This window comes from Rutidosis leptorrhynchoides, chromosome 8 (genome assembly GCF_046630445.1).
Source record: "Rutidosis leptorrhynchoides isolate AG116_Rl617_1_P2 chromosome 8, CSIRO_AGI_Rlap_v1, whole genome shotgun sequence".
Lineage (NCBI taxonomy): Eukaryota > Viridiplantae > Streptophyta > Magnoliopsida > Asterales > Asteraceae > Rutidosis > Rutidosis leptorrhynchoides.
Genome location: NC_092340.1, coordinates 338,764,634 through 338,779,917, shown reverse-complemented (window position 1 = coordinate 338,779,917; position 15,284 = coordinate 338,764,634).

The window sequence follows — 15,284 nt, the reverse complement described above, 5'->3', positions numbered from 1 at the left end:
TATATTCATAGATTTTACTCGAATGGGTTCTCTGTCCTTCCTGCTCAAGGCATCGGCTACCACATTTGCCTTCCCCGGGTGGTAACGAATCTCAAAGTCGTAATCATTCAATAATTCAATCCACCTACGCTGCCTCATATTCAGTTGTTTCTGATTAAATATGTGTTGAAGACTTTTGTGGTCGGTATATATAATACTTTTGACCCCATATAAGTAGTGCCTCCAAGTCTTTAATGCAAAAACAACTGCGCCTAATTCCAAATCATGCGTCGTATAATTTTGTTCGTGAATCTTCAATTATCTAGACGCATAAGCAATCACCTTCGTTCGTTGCATTAATACACAACCGAGACCTTGCTTTGATGCGTCACAATAAATCACAAAATCATCATTCCCTTCAGGCAATGACAATATAGGTGCCGTAATTAGCTTTTTCTTCAATAACTGAAACGCTTTCTCTTGTTCATCATTCCATTCAAATTTCTTCCCTTTATGCGTTAATGCAGTCAAGGGTTTTGCTATTCTGGAAAAGTCTTGGATGAACCTTCTGTAGTAACCAGCTAGTCGTAAAAACTGGCGTATGTGTTTCGGAGTTTTCGGGGTTTCCCACTTTTCAACAGTTTCTATCTTTGCCGGATCCACCTTAATACCTTTTTTGTTCATTATGTGACCGAGGAATTGAACTTCTTCCAACCAAAATGCACACTTTGAAAACTTAGCGTACAATTCTTCCTTCCTCAATACTTCTAACACTTTTCTCAAATGTTCACCGTGTTCTTGGTCATTCTTTGAGTAAATAAGTATGTCATCAATGAAAACAATGACAAACATGTCAAGGTATGGTCCACACACTCGGTTCATATGGTCCATGAACACAGCTGGTGCATTAGTTAAACCAAACGGCATGACCATAAACTCGTAATGACCGTAACGTGTTCTGAAAGCAGTCTTTGGAATATCATCTTCTTTCACCCGCATTTGATGATACCCGGAACGTAAGTCAATCTTTGAATAAACAGACGAGCCTTGTAGTTGATCAAATAAGTCGTTGATTCTCGGTAGTGGGTAGCGGTTCTTGATGGTAAGTTTGTTCAACTCTCGGTAGTCGATACACAACCTGAATGTACCATCTTTCTTCTTGACAAACAAAACAGGAGCTCCCCACGGTGATGTGCTTGGTCGAATGAAACCACGCTCTAAAAGTTCTTGTAATTGGCTTTGCAGTTCTTTCATCTCACTGGGTGCGAGTCTGTAAGGAGCACGAGCTATTGGTGCAGCTCCTGGTACAAGATCTATTTGAAATTCAACGGATCGATGTGGGGGTAATCCCGGTAATTCTTTCGGAAATACATTGGGAAATTCTTTTGCGATGGGAACATCATTGATGCTCTTTTCTTCAGTTTGTACTTTCTCGACGTGTGCTAGAACAGCATAGCAACCTTTTCTTATTAGTTTTTGTGCCTTCAAATTACTAATAAGATGTAGCTTCGTGTTGCCCTTTTCTCCGTACACCATTAAGGGTTTTCCTTTTTTTCGTATAATGCGAATTGCATTTTTGTAACAAACGATCTCTGCTTTCACTTCTTTCAACCAGTCCATACTGATTATCACATCAAAACTCCCTAACTCTACTGGTATCAAATCAATCTTAAATGTTTCGCTAACCAGTTTAATTTCTCGATTCCGACATATATTATCTGCTGAAATTAATTTACCATTTGCTAATTCGAGTAAAAATTTACTATCCAAAGGCGTCAATGGACAACTTAATTTAGCACAAAAATCTCTACTCATATAGCTTCTATCCGCACCCGAATCAAATAAAACGTAAGCAGATTTATTGTCAATAAGAAACGTACCCGTAACAAGCTCCGGGTCTTCCTGTGCCTCTGCCGCATTAATATTGAAAACTCTTCCGCGGCCTTGTCCATTCGTGTTCTCCTGGTTCGGGCAATTTCTAATAATGTGGCCCGGTTTTCCACATTTATAACAAACTACATTGGCATAACTTGCTCCGACACTACTTGCTCTGCCATTACTCGTTTCGACACCATTTGTTCCCTTCGTTCTATTAACCCCTGGTCCGTAGACCTCACACTTCGCCGCGCTATGACCATTTCTTTTACACTTGTTGCAAAATTTGGTGCAGAACCCCGAGTGATACTTTTCACACCTTTGGCATAGCTGCTTCTGATTGTTGTTGTTGTTGCGGTTATTATTGTTGTTGGGATGATTGTTGTAGTTGTTGTTGTTGTTGTTGTTGTTGTTGTTGTTGTTGTTGTTGTTGTTGTTGGGCCGTTTGTTGTAGTTGCGATTGATGTTGCGATTGTTGGGATAATTGTTGCGATTATTGTTGTATTTGCTATTGTTGTTGTATTGGTGATTCTTATCACCGTTTTCCTCCCACTTTCTTTTGACTTGCTTCACATTGGCCTCTTCAGCAGTCTGTTCTTTAATTCTTTCTTCAATCTGGTTCACTAGTTTGTGAGCCATTCTACATGCCTGTTGTATGGAGGCGGGCTCGTGTGAACTTATATCTTCTTGGATTCTTTCCGGTAATCCTTTCACAAACGCGTCGATCTTCTCTTCCTCATCTTCGAATGCTCCCGGACACAATAGGCACAATTCTGTGAATCGTCTTTCGTACGTGGTAATATCAAATCCTTGGGTTCGTAACCCTCTAAGTTCTGTCTTGAGCTTATTGACCTCGGTTCTGGGACGGTACTTCTCGTTCATCAAGTGCTTGAATGCTGACCACGGTAGTGCGTACGCATCGTCTTGTCCCACTTGCTCTAGATAGGTATTCCACCATGTTAACGCAGAACCTGTGAAGGTATGCGTAGCGTACTTCACTTTGTCCTCTTCAGTACACTTACTTATGGCAAACACCGATTCGACCTTCTCGGTCCACCGTTTCAATCCGATTGGTCCTTCGGTTCCATCAAATTCCAAAGGTTTGCAGGCAGTGAATTCTTTGTAGGTGCATCCTACACGATTTCCTGTACTGCTAGATCCAAGGTTATTGTTGGTATGTAGCGCAGCCTGTACTGCGGCTATGTTTGAAGCTAGAAAAGTACGGAATTCCTCTTCATTCATATTCACGGTGTGTCGAGTAGTCGGTGCCATTTCCTTCAAAATAGTCAAATGGAACAAGTTAATCATACAGAATATTAAGAGTAGTTAATAGTATTTCGTAGCATAATATGAACTCATTTATAAAAGCTTTTTCTTCATATTAGCGTTTTATAAGTTTAAATTCGGGTAGTACCTACCCGTTAAGTTCATACTTAGTAGCTAATATACAATTCAACTACTACAATTCTATATGAAAAACTGATTATAATAATATTTCGCGTTCAAACTTTTACACAAAATTTTACAAACTTACAATACCGCTTATTTTACATATAGTATGAAATATAGCACACAATAAATTTGATACAAGATGGTTGTGAAGATAATTCTAGCTAGTACACAAGTCGTTCAGCAAAGGCAATAAATACACGTAATTCATACGTCCAGAAACAAGTCATACATTCTGGTTTTACTAGGATTACTTCCCATCCTTGGTCTTGTGGAACATAACCGTTATGGCCGTTGATAAGACAGCGTGTTGTAACGTCGTCAAAGGGACGAGGGTTACGTAATGTCCAACAGTCCCGTAACAATCTAAAAACCTCATTTCTTACCCCAATTACCGACTCCGTCACTTGTGGGAACGTTTTGTTTAATAGTTGTAGGCCGATGTTCTTGTTCTCACTTTGGTGAGAAGCGAACATTACTAATCCGTAAGCATAACATGCTTCTTTATGTTGCATGTTAGCCGCTTTTTCTAAATCACGAAGTCCAATATTCGGATATATCGAGTCAAAATAATTTCTTAACCCATTGCGTAAAATAGCATTTGGGTTCCCCGCAATATATGTGTCAAAGTAAACACATCGTAACTTATGGATTTCCCAATGTGATATCCCCCATCTTTCAAACGAAAGCCTTTTATAAACCAAGGCATTTTTGGAACGTTCTTCGAATGTCTTACAAACTGATCTCGCCTTAAATAGTTGTGCCGAAGAATTCTGACCGACTCTAGACAAGATTTCATCAATCATGTCTCCGGGTAGGTCTCTTAAAATATTGGGTTGTCTATCCATTTTGTGTTTTTATACTGTAAAATAGACAAGAGTTAGATTCATAAAAAAAATATTTATTAATACAAGCAATTTTTACATATATCATAAAGCATAAGCACACTATATTACTTATATTACACCACACGAATACAACTATCTTATTCCGACTCGCTTGTTTCTTCTTCTTCGGTTTTGGTTCGTTTTGCCAAGTTTCTAGGGATATATGATGTTCCCCTAATACGAGCCGTCGTTATCCACATTGGTTTAGAAAAACCTGGTGGTTTAGAGGTTCCCGGGTCATTGTTACAACTTAAGGACTTCGGGGGTTGACGATACATATAAAGTTCATCGGGGTTGGAATTAGATTTCTCTATTTTTATGCCCTTTCCCTTATTATTTTCTTTTGCCTTTTTAAATTCAGTTGGGGTAATTTCTATAACATCATCGGAATTCTCGTCGGAATCCGATTCATCGGAGAATTGGTAATCCTCCCAATATTTTGCTTCCTTGGCGGAAACATCATTGACCATAATTAACCTTGGTCGGTTGGTTGAGGATTTTCTTTTACTTAACCGTTTTATTATTTCCCCCACCGGTTCTATTTCTTCATCTGGTTCCGATTCTTCTTCCGGTTCCGATTCTTCTTCCGGTTCCGACTCTTCTTCCGGTTCCTCTTCGGGAACTTGTGAATCAGTCCACGAATCATTCCAATTTACATTTGACTCTTCATTATTATTAGGTGAGTCAATGGGACTTGTTCTAGAGGTAGACATCTATCACATAATATCAAACGCGTTAAGAGATTAATATATCACATAATATTCACATGTTAAAAATATATAGTTTCCAACAAAAATTGTTAAACAATCATTTTTCAAGTAAACACGGTCGAAGTCCAGACTCACTAATGCATCCTAACAAACTCGATAAGACACACTAATGCAAATTTCTGGTTCTCTAAGACCAACGCTCTGATACCAACTAAAATGTCCCGTTCTTATTGATTAAAAACGTTCCATATTAATTGATTTCGTTGCGAGGTTTTGACCTCTATATGAGACGTTTTTCAAAGACTGCATTCATTTTAAAACAAACCATAACCTTTATTTCATCAATAAAGGTTTAAAAAGCTTTACGTAGATTATCAAATAATGATAATCTAAAATATCCTGTTTACACACGACCATTACATAATGGTTTACAATACAAATATGTTACAACAAAATAAGTTTCTTGAATGCAGTTTTTACACAATATCATACAAGCATGGACTCCAAATCTCGTCCTTATTTAAGTATGCGACAGCGGAAGCTCTTAATAATTACCTGAGAATAAACATGCTTAAAACGTCAACAAAAATGCTGGTGAGTTATAGGTTTAATCTATATATATCAAATCATAATAATAGACCACAAGATTTCATATTTCAATACACATCCCATACATAGAGATAAAAATCATTCATATGGTGAACACCTGGTAACCGACATTAACAAGATGCATATATAAGAATATCCCCATCATTCCGGGACACCCTTCGGATATGATATAAATTTCGAAGTACTAAAGCATCCGGTACTTTGGATGGGGTTTGTTAGGCCCAATAGATCTATCTTTAGGATTCGCGTCAATTAGGGTGTCTGTTCCCTAATTCTTAGATTACCAGACTTAATAAAAAGGGGCATATTCGATTTCGATAATTCAACCATAGAATGTAGTTTCACGTACTTGTGTCTATTTTGTAAATCATTTATAAAACCTGCATGTATTCTCATCCCAAAAATATTAGATTTTAAAAGTGGGACTATAACTCACTTTCACAAATTTTTACTTCGTCGGGAAGTAAGACTTGGCCACTGGTTGATTCACGAACCTATAACAATATATACATATATATCAAAGTATGTTCAAAATATATTTACAACACTTTTAATATATTTTGATGTTTTAAGTTTATTAAGTCAGCTGTCCTCGTTAGTAACCTACAACTAGTTGTCCACAGTTAGATGTACAGAAATAAATCGATAAATATTATCTTGAATCAATCCACGACCCAGTGTATACGTATCTCAGTATTGATCACAACTCAAACTATATATATTTTGGAATCAACCTCAACCCTGTATAGCTAACTCCAACATTCACATATAGAGTGTCTATGGTTGTTCCGAAATATATATAGATGTGTCGACATGATAGGTCGAAACATTGTATACGTGTCTATGGTATCTCAAGATTACATAATATACAATACAAGTTGATTAAGTTATGGTTGGAATAGATTTGTTACCAACTTTCACGTAGCTAAAATGAGAAAAATTATCCAATCTTGTTTTACCCATAACTTCTTCATTTTAAATCCGTTTTGAGTGAATCAAATTGCTATGGTTTCATATTGAACTCTATTTTATGAATCTAAATAGAAAAAGTAGAGGTTTATAGTCGGAAAAATAAGTTACAAGTCGTTTTTGTAAAGGTAGTCATTTCAGTCGAAAGAACGACGTCTAGATGACCATTTTAGAAAACATACTTCCACTTTGAGTTTAACCATAATTTTTGAATATAGTTTCATGTTCATAATAAAAATCATTTTCTCAGAATAACAACTTTTAAATCAAAGGTTATCATAGTTTTTAATTAACTAACCCAAAACAGCCCGCGGTGTTACTACGACGGCGTAAATCCGGTTTTACGGTGTTTTTCGTGTTTCCAGGTTTTAAATCATTAAGTTAGCATATCATACAGATATAGAACATGTGTTTAGTTGATTTTAAAAGTCAAGTTAGAAGGATTAACTTTTGTTTGCGAACAAGTTTAGAATTAACTAAACTATATTCTAGTGATTACAAGTTTAAACCTTCGAATAAGATAGCTTTATATGTATGAATCGAATGATGTTATGAACATCATTACTACCTTAAGTTCCTTGGATAAACCTACTGGAAAAGAGAAAAATGGATCTAGCTTCAATGGATCCTTGGATGGCTCGAAGTTCTTGAAGCAGAATCATGACACGAAAACAAGTTCAAGTAAGATCATCACTTAAAATAAGATTGTTATAGTTATAGAAATTGAACCAAAGTTTGAATATGATTATTACCTTGTATTAGAATGATAACCTACTGTAAGAAACAAAGATTTCTTGAGGTTGGATGATCACCTTACAAGATTGGAAGTGAGCTAGCAAACTTGAAAGTATTCTTGATTTTATGAAACTAGAACTTTTGGAATTTATGAAGAACACTTAGAACTTGAAGATAGAACTTGAGAGAGATCAATTAGATGAAGAAAATTGAAGAATGAAAGTGTTTGTAGGTGTTTTTGGTCGTTGGTGTATGGATTAGATATAAAGGATATGTAATTTTGTTTTCATGTAAATAAGTCATGAATGATTACTCATATTTTTGTAATTTTATGAGATATTTCATGCTAGTTGCCAAATGATGGTTCCCACATGTGTTAGGTGACTCACATGGGCTGCTAATAGCTGATCATTGGAGTGTATATACCAATAGTACATACATCTAAAAGCTGTGTATTGTACGAGTACGAATACGGGTGCATACGAGTAGAATTGTTGATGAAACTGAACGAGGATGTAATTGTAAGCATTTTTGTTAAGTAGAAGTATTTTGATAAGTGTCTTGAAGTCTTTCAAAAGTGTATAAATACATATTAAAACACTACATGTATATACATTTTAACTGAGTCGTTAAGTCATCGTTAGTCGTTACATGTAAGTGTTGTTTTGAAACCTTTAGGTTAACGATCTTGTTAAATGTTGTTAACCCAATGTTTATAATATCAAATGATATTTTAAATTATTATATTATCATGATATTATCATGTATGACTATCTCTTAATATGATATATATACATTAAATGTCTTTACAACGATAATCGTTACATATATGTCTCGTTTAAAAATCATTAAGTTAGTAGTCTTGTTTTTACATATGTAGTTCATTGTTAATATACTTTATAATATGTTTACTTATCATAGTATCATGTTAACTATATATATATCCATATATATGTCATCATATAGTTTTTACAAGTTTTAACGTTCGTGAATCACCGGTCAACTTGGGTTGTCAATTGTCTATATGAAACATATTTCAATTAATCAAGTCTTAACAAGTTTGATTGCTTAACATGTTGGAAACATTTAATCATGTAAATATCAATCTCAATTAATATATATAAACATGGAAAAGTTCAGGTCACTACAGAAAAGTTTGGGTCACTACAGTACCTAACCGTTAAATAAATTTCGTCCCGAAATTTTAAGCAGTTGGAGGTGTTGACGTATCTTCTGGAAATAAGTGCGGGTATTTCTTATTTATCTGATCTTCTCATTCCCAGGTGAACTTGGGTCCTCTACGAGCATTCCATCGAACCTTAACAATTGGTATCTTGTTTTGTTTAAGTCTTTTAACCTCACGATCCATTATTTCGACGGGTTCTTCGATGAATTGAAGTTTTTCGTTAATTTCGATTTCGTCTAACGGAATAGGGAGATCTTCTTTAGCAAAACATTTCTTCAAATTCAAGATGTGAAAAGTGTTATGTACAGCCGTGAGTTGTTGAGGTAACTCAAGTCAGTAAGCTACTGATCCGACACGATCAATAATCTTGAATGCTCCAATATACCTTGGATTTAATTTCCCTCGTTTAACAAATCGAACAACGCCTTTCCAAGGTGCAACCTTAAGCATGACCATCTCTCCAATTTCAAATTCTATATCTTTTCTTTTAATGTTGGCGTAGCTCTTTTGTCGACTTTGGGCGGTTTTCAACCGTTGTTGAATTTGGATGATCTTCTCGGTAGTTTCTTGTATTATCTCCGGACCCGTAATCTGTCTATCCCCCACTTCACTCTAACAAATCAGAGACCTGCACTTTCTACCATAAAGTGCTTCAAACGGCGCCATCTCAATGCTTGAATGGTAGCTGTTGTTGTAGAAAAATTCTGCTAACGGTAGATGTCGATCCGAATTGTTTCCGAAAGCAATAACACATGCTCGTAGCATGTCTTCAAGCATTTGTATCGTCCTTTCGCTCTGCCCATCAGTTTGTGGATGATAGGCAGTACTCATGTCTAGACGAGTTCCTTATGCTTGCTGTAATGTCTGCCAGAATCTTGAAATAAATCTGCCATCCCTATCAGAGATAATAGAGATTGGTATTCCATGTCTGGAGACGACTTCCTTCAAATACAGTCGTGCTAACTTCTCCATCTTGTTATCTTCTCTTATTGGAAGGAAGTGTGCTGATTTGGTGAGACGATCAACTATTACCCAAATAGTATCAAAACCACTTGCAGTCCTTGGCAATTTAGTGATGAAATTCATGGTAATGTTTTCCCATTTCCATTTCGGGATCTCGGGTTGTTGAAGTAGACCTGATGGTTTCTGATGCTCCGCTTTGACCTTAGAACACGTCAAACATTCCCCTACGTATTTAGCAACATCGGCTTTCATACCTGGCCACCAAAAATGTTTCTTGAGATCCTTGTACATCTTCCCCGTTCCAGGATGTATTGAGTATCTGGTTTTATGAGCTTCTCTAAGTACCATTTCTCTCATATCTCCAAATTTTGGTACCCAAATTCTTTCAGCCCTATACCGGGTTTCGTCTTCCCGAATATTAAGATGCTTCTCCGATCCTTTGGGTATTTCATCCTTTAAATTTTCCTCTTTTAAAACTCCTTGTTGCGCCTCCTTTATTTGAGTAGTAAGGTTAGTGTGAATCATTATATTCATAGCTTTTACTCGAATGGGTTCTCTGTCCTTTCTGCTCAAGGCGTCGGCTGCCACATTTGCCTTCCCCGGGTGGTAACGAATCTCAAAGTCATAATCATTCAACAATTCAATCCACCTACGCTGCCTCATATTCAGTTGTTTCTGATTAAATATGTGTTGAAGACTTTTGTGGTCGGTATATATAATACTTTTGACCCCATATAAGTAGTGCCTCCAAGTCTTTAATGCAAAAACAACAGTGCCTAATTCCAAATCATGTGTCGTATAATTCTGTTCGTGAATCTTCAATTGTCTAGAAGCATTAGCAATTACTTTCATTCTCTGCATTAATACACAACCGAGACCTTGCTTTGAGACGTCACAATATATCACAAAATCATCATTCCCTTTAGGTAATGACAATATAGGTGCCGCAGTTAACTTTTTCTTTAACAATTGAAACGCTTTCTCTTGTTCATCTTTCCATTCAAATTTCTTCCCTTTATGCGTTAATGCAGTCAAGGGTTTTGATATTCTGGAAAAGTCTTGGATGAACCTTCTGTAGTAACCAGCTAGTCCTAAAAACTGGCGTATGTGTTTCGGAGTTTTCGGGGTTTCCCACTTTTCAACGGTTTCAATCTTTGCTGGATCCACCTGAATACCTTCTTTGTTCACTATGTGACCGAGGAATTGAACTTCTTCCAACCAAAATGCACACTTTGAAAACTTAGCGTACAGTTTTTCTTTTCTCAGCAACTCTAGCACTTTTCTCAAATGTTCTTCGTGCTCTTGATCATTCGTCGAGTAAATAAGTATGTCATCGATGAAAACAATGACAAACTTGTCAAGATATGGCCGACACACTCGGTTCATGAGGTCCATGAACACAGCTGGTGCGTTAGTCAATCCAAACGGCATAACCATAAACTCGTAATGACCGTAACGCGTCCTAAAAGCAGTCTTTGGAATATCATCCTCCTTCACCCGCATTTAATGATATCCAGAATGTAAATCGATCTTCGAATAAACAGACGAGCCTTGTAGTTGATCAAATAAGTCGTCGATTCTCGGTAGTGGTTAGCGGTTCTTGATGGTAAGTTTGTTCAACTCTCAGTAGTCGATACACAACCTAAATGTACCATCTTTCTTCTTGACAAACAAAACAGGAGCTCCCCATGGTGATGTGCTTGGTCGAATGAAACCACGCTCTAAAAGTTCCTGTAACTGACTTTGTAATTCTTTTATTTCGCTGGGTGCGAGTCTGTATGGAGCACGAGCTATTGGTGCAGCTCCTGGTACAAGGTCTATTTGAAATTCAACGGATCGATGTGGGGGTAATCTCGGTAATTCTTTCGAAAATACATCGGGAAATTCTTTTGCGACGGGAACATCACTGATGTTCTTTTCTTCAGGTTTAACTTCCTCGATGTGTGCTAGAATGACGTAACAACCTTTTCTTATTAGTTTTTGCGCCTTCAAACTACTAATAAGATTTAATTTCCCGTTGTTCTTTTCTCCGTACACCATTAAAGGTTTTCCTTTTTCACGCATAATACGAATCGCATTTTTGTAACAAACGACCCCTGCTCTCACCTTTTTCAACTAGTCCATGCCAATTATTACATCAAAACTCCCTAACTCGACTGGTATTAAATCAATTTTAAACGTTTCATCCCCCAGTTTAATTTCTCTCTCCCGACATATATTATCTGCTGAAATTAATTTACCGTTTGCTAATTCGAGTAAAAATTTACTATCCAAAGGTGTCAATGGGCAACTTAATTTAGCATAAAATTCTCTACTCATATAGCTTCTATCTGCACCCGAATCAAATAAAACATAAGCAGATTTATCGTCAATAAGAAACGTACCCGTAACAAGCTCCGGGTCTTCCTGTGCTTCTGTCGCATTAATATTGAAAACTCTTTCACGGCCATGCCCATTAGTATTCCCCTGATTTGGGCAATTTCTAATAATGTGGCCCTGTTTTTCACATTTATAACAAACATCGTTGGTATTACTTGCTCCGACACTATTCGTTTCGGCATTACTTGTTCCGACATTATTTGTTCCTTTAGTTCTGTTAAACTTTGGTCCGTAGACCTCACACTTTTTCGCGCTATGACCATTTCTTTTACACCTGTTGCAAAATGTCGTGCAAAACCCCTGATGATTTTCTTCACACCTATGACCTGGCTGTTTTTGGTTTTTGTTGCCGTTGTTGTTATTGAGGTTGTTGTTGGGATTGTTATTATTGTTGAAACGGTTGTTGTAGTTGTTGTTGTTGTTGTTGGGATGTTTGTTGTAGTTATTGTTAGAATTGCGGTTATTGTTGCGATTGTTGTTGCGGTTGTTGGGATAGTTGTTGCGATTGTGGTTGTAATTGTTGTTGTTGTTGTACTGGTGACTCTTGTCACCGTTTTCCTCCCACTTCCTCTTGAGTTGTTTCGTGTTGGCTTCTTCGGCCACCTGCTCTTTAATTCTTCCCTCAATCTGATTTATGAGTTTATGAGCCGTTCGACTTGCCTTCTGTATCGAAGCGGGCTCGTGTGAACTCACATCTTCTTGAATCCTTACTGGTAACCCTTTTACAAACGCGTCAATCTTCTCTTCTTCATCTTCGAATGCTCGCTGACACAATAGGCACAACTCTATGAATCGTCGTTCATATGTGGTAACGTCGAACCCTTGTGTTCGTAACTCTCTAAGTTCTGCCTTGAGTTTATTGACTTCGTTTCTAGGACGGTACTGCTCGTTCATCAATTGCTTGAATGCCGACCACGGTAGTGCGTAAGCAGCATTTTGTCCTACATGTTCAAGATAGGTGTTCCACACGTTAACACAGTACCTGTGAAGGTATGCGTAGCGTACTTAATTTTGTCCTCTTCAGTACACTTACTTATGGCAAACACCGATTCAAATTTCTCGGTCCAGCATTTCAATCCAATTGGTCATTCGGTTCCATAAAATTCCAAAGGTTTACAGGCAGTGAATTCTTTGTAGGAGCATCCTACACGATTTCTTGTGCCGTTAGCTGCATTGCTAGATTCAGAGTTATTGTTGGTATGTATCGCAGCCTGTACTGCGGCTATGTTTGCAGCAAGAAAGGTACGAAATTCCTCTTCGCTCATATTCATGGTGTGTCGAGTAGTCGGTGCCATTTCCTTCAAAATAGCCAACTGAATCGAGTTAATCATACAGAATATTAAGAGTAGTCAATAGTAATTCGTAGCATAATATGAACTCATTTATAAAAGCTTTTTCTTCATATTAGCGTTTTGTAAGTTTAAATTCGGGTACCTCCTACCCATTAAGTTCATACTTAGTAGCTAATATACAATTCAACTACTACAATTCCATGTGAAAAACTGATTATAATAATATATCACATACAAATATTCTTCAAACTTACAACTTCGCTATATTACATAACATGAAATATAGTACACTATGATACAGGACAGTTTTGAAGATAAATCTAGTTAATACGCAAGTTGTTCAACAAAGGAAATAAAGACACGTAATTCATAAGTCCAGAAACAAGTCATGCATTCTGGTTTTACTAAGACGAATTCCCATCCTTGGTCTTGTGGAAAATAACCGTTATGACCATTGGCTAGGCAGCATGTTGTAATGTCGTCAAAAGGACGAGGGTTTCGTAATGTCCAACAGCCCCGTAATAATCTAAAAACCTTGTTTCTCACCCCAACTACTGAATCCGTCACTTGTGGGAAGGTTTTATTTAAAAGTTGCAATCCTATGTTCTTTTTCTCACTTTGGTAAGAAGCGAACATCACTAACCCGTAAGCATAACATGCTTCTTTATGTTGCATGTTAGAAGCTCTTTCTAATTCACGAAATCCTATGTTGGGATATGTTGAGTCAAAATAGGTTCTTAACCCGTAGCGTAAAATTGCATTTGGGTTCCCCGCATTTAATGCTTTAAAGAAAACATGGCGTAACTTATGGTCTCCCCAATGTGATATACCCCACCTATCAAAGGAAAGCCTTTTATAAACTAATGCATTTCTGGAAAGTCTTTCAAATGTTTGACAAGTTAATTTCGCCATAACTAAATGTGCTGATGAATTCTGACCGACTCTAGACAAGATTTCCTCAATCATATCCTCTGGTAGGTCTTCTAAAATATTCGGTTGTCTACCCTTAACGTCCATTTTGTTTTTATACTGTAAAATAGACAAGGATTAGATTCGTAAAAGATAATTAACAAACAATACAAGCAATTTTTACATAGAACATAAAAGTACAAGCACACTAAAATACATATAATACACAACATGATTACAACCCTCTAATCTGAATCACTGGTTTCTTCTTCTTCGGACTTGGTTCGTTTTCCTAATTTTCTAGGAATATATGGTGTTCCTCTAATACGAGCCGTCGTTTTCCATAATGGTTTAGAAAAACCTGGTGGTTTAGAGGTTCCCGGGTCATTGTTACATTTTAGGAAATACGGATGTTGTCGATACATATAAAGTTCATCGGGGTTGGAATCGGGTTTCTCTATTTTTATACCTTTTACCTTATTATTTTCTTTCGCTTTATTAAATTGGGTCGAGGTAATTTCTATAACATCATCGGAATCCTCATCGGGATCCGATTCATCAGAAAATTGGTAATCTTCCCAATATTTTGCTTCCTCGGCGGAAACACCATTGACCATTATTAACTTTGGTCCGTTGGTTGAGGATTTTCTTTTATTTAATCGATTTACTATAGGTATCAATATTTATTCCTCCGGAACCTCGTCTTCTTCTGGTTCCTCCTCATCTGATTCCTCCTCTTCTGGTTCCTCTTCTTCCGGTTCCTTCTCTTCCGGTTCCTCCTCTTCTGGTTCCTCTTCGGGAATTTGTGAATCTTCCCGAAATATATTCGACTCTTCATTATTATTAGGTGAATCAATGAGATTTTTACTAGAGGTAGACATCTATCACACAATATCAAACACGTTAAGAGATTAATATATCACATAATATTTACATGTTAATAATATATAGTTTCTAACAAAAAAAAATGTTAAGCAATCGTTTTTGAAGAAAAACACGGTCGAAGTCCAGACTCACTAATACATCCTAACAAACTCAGTAAGACATACTAATGCAATTTTCTGGTTCTCTAAGACCAACGCTCAGATACCAACTGAAATGTCCCGTTCATATTGATTATAAACGTTCCATATTAATTGATTTTGTCGCGAGATTTTGACCTCTATATGAGACGTTTTTCAAAGACTGCATTCATTTTTAAAACAACCATAACCTTTATTTTATCGATAAAGGTTTAAAAAGCATTACGTAGATTATCAAATAATGATAATCTAAAATATACCGTTTACACACGACCATTACATAATGGTTTACAATAAGAATATATTACATCAAAAATAAG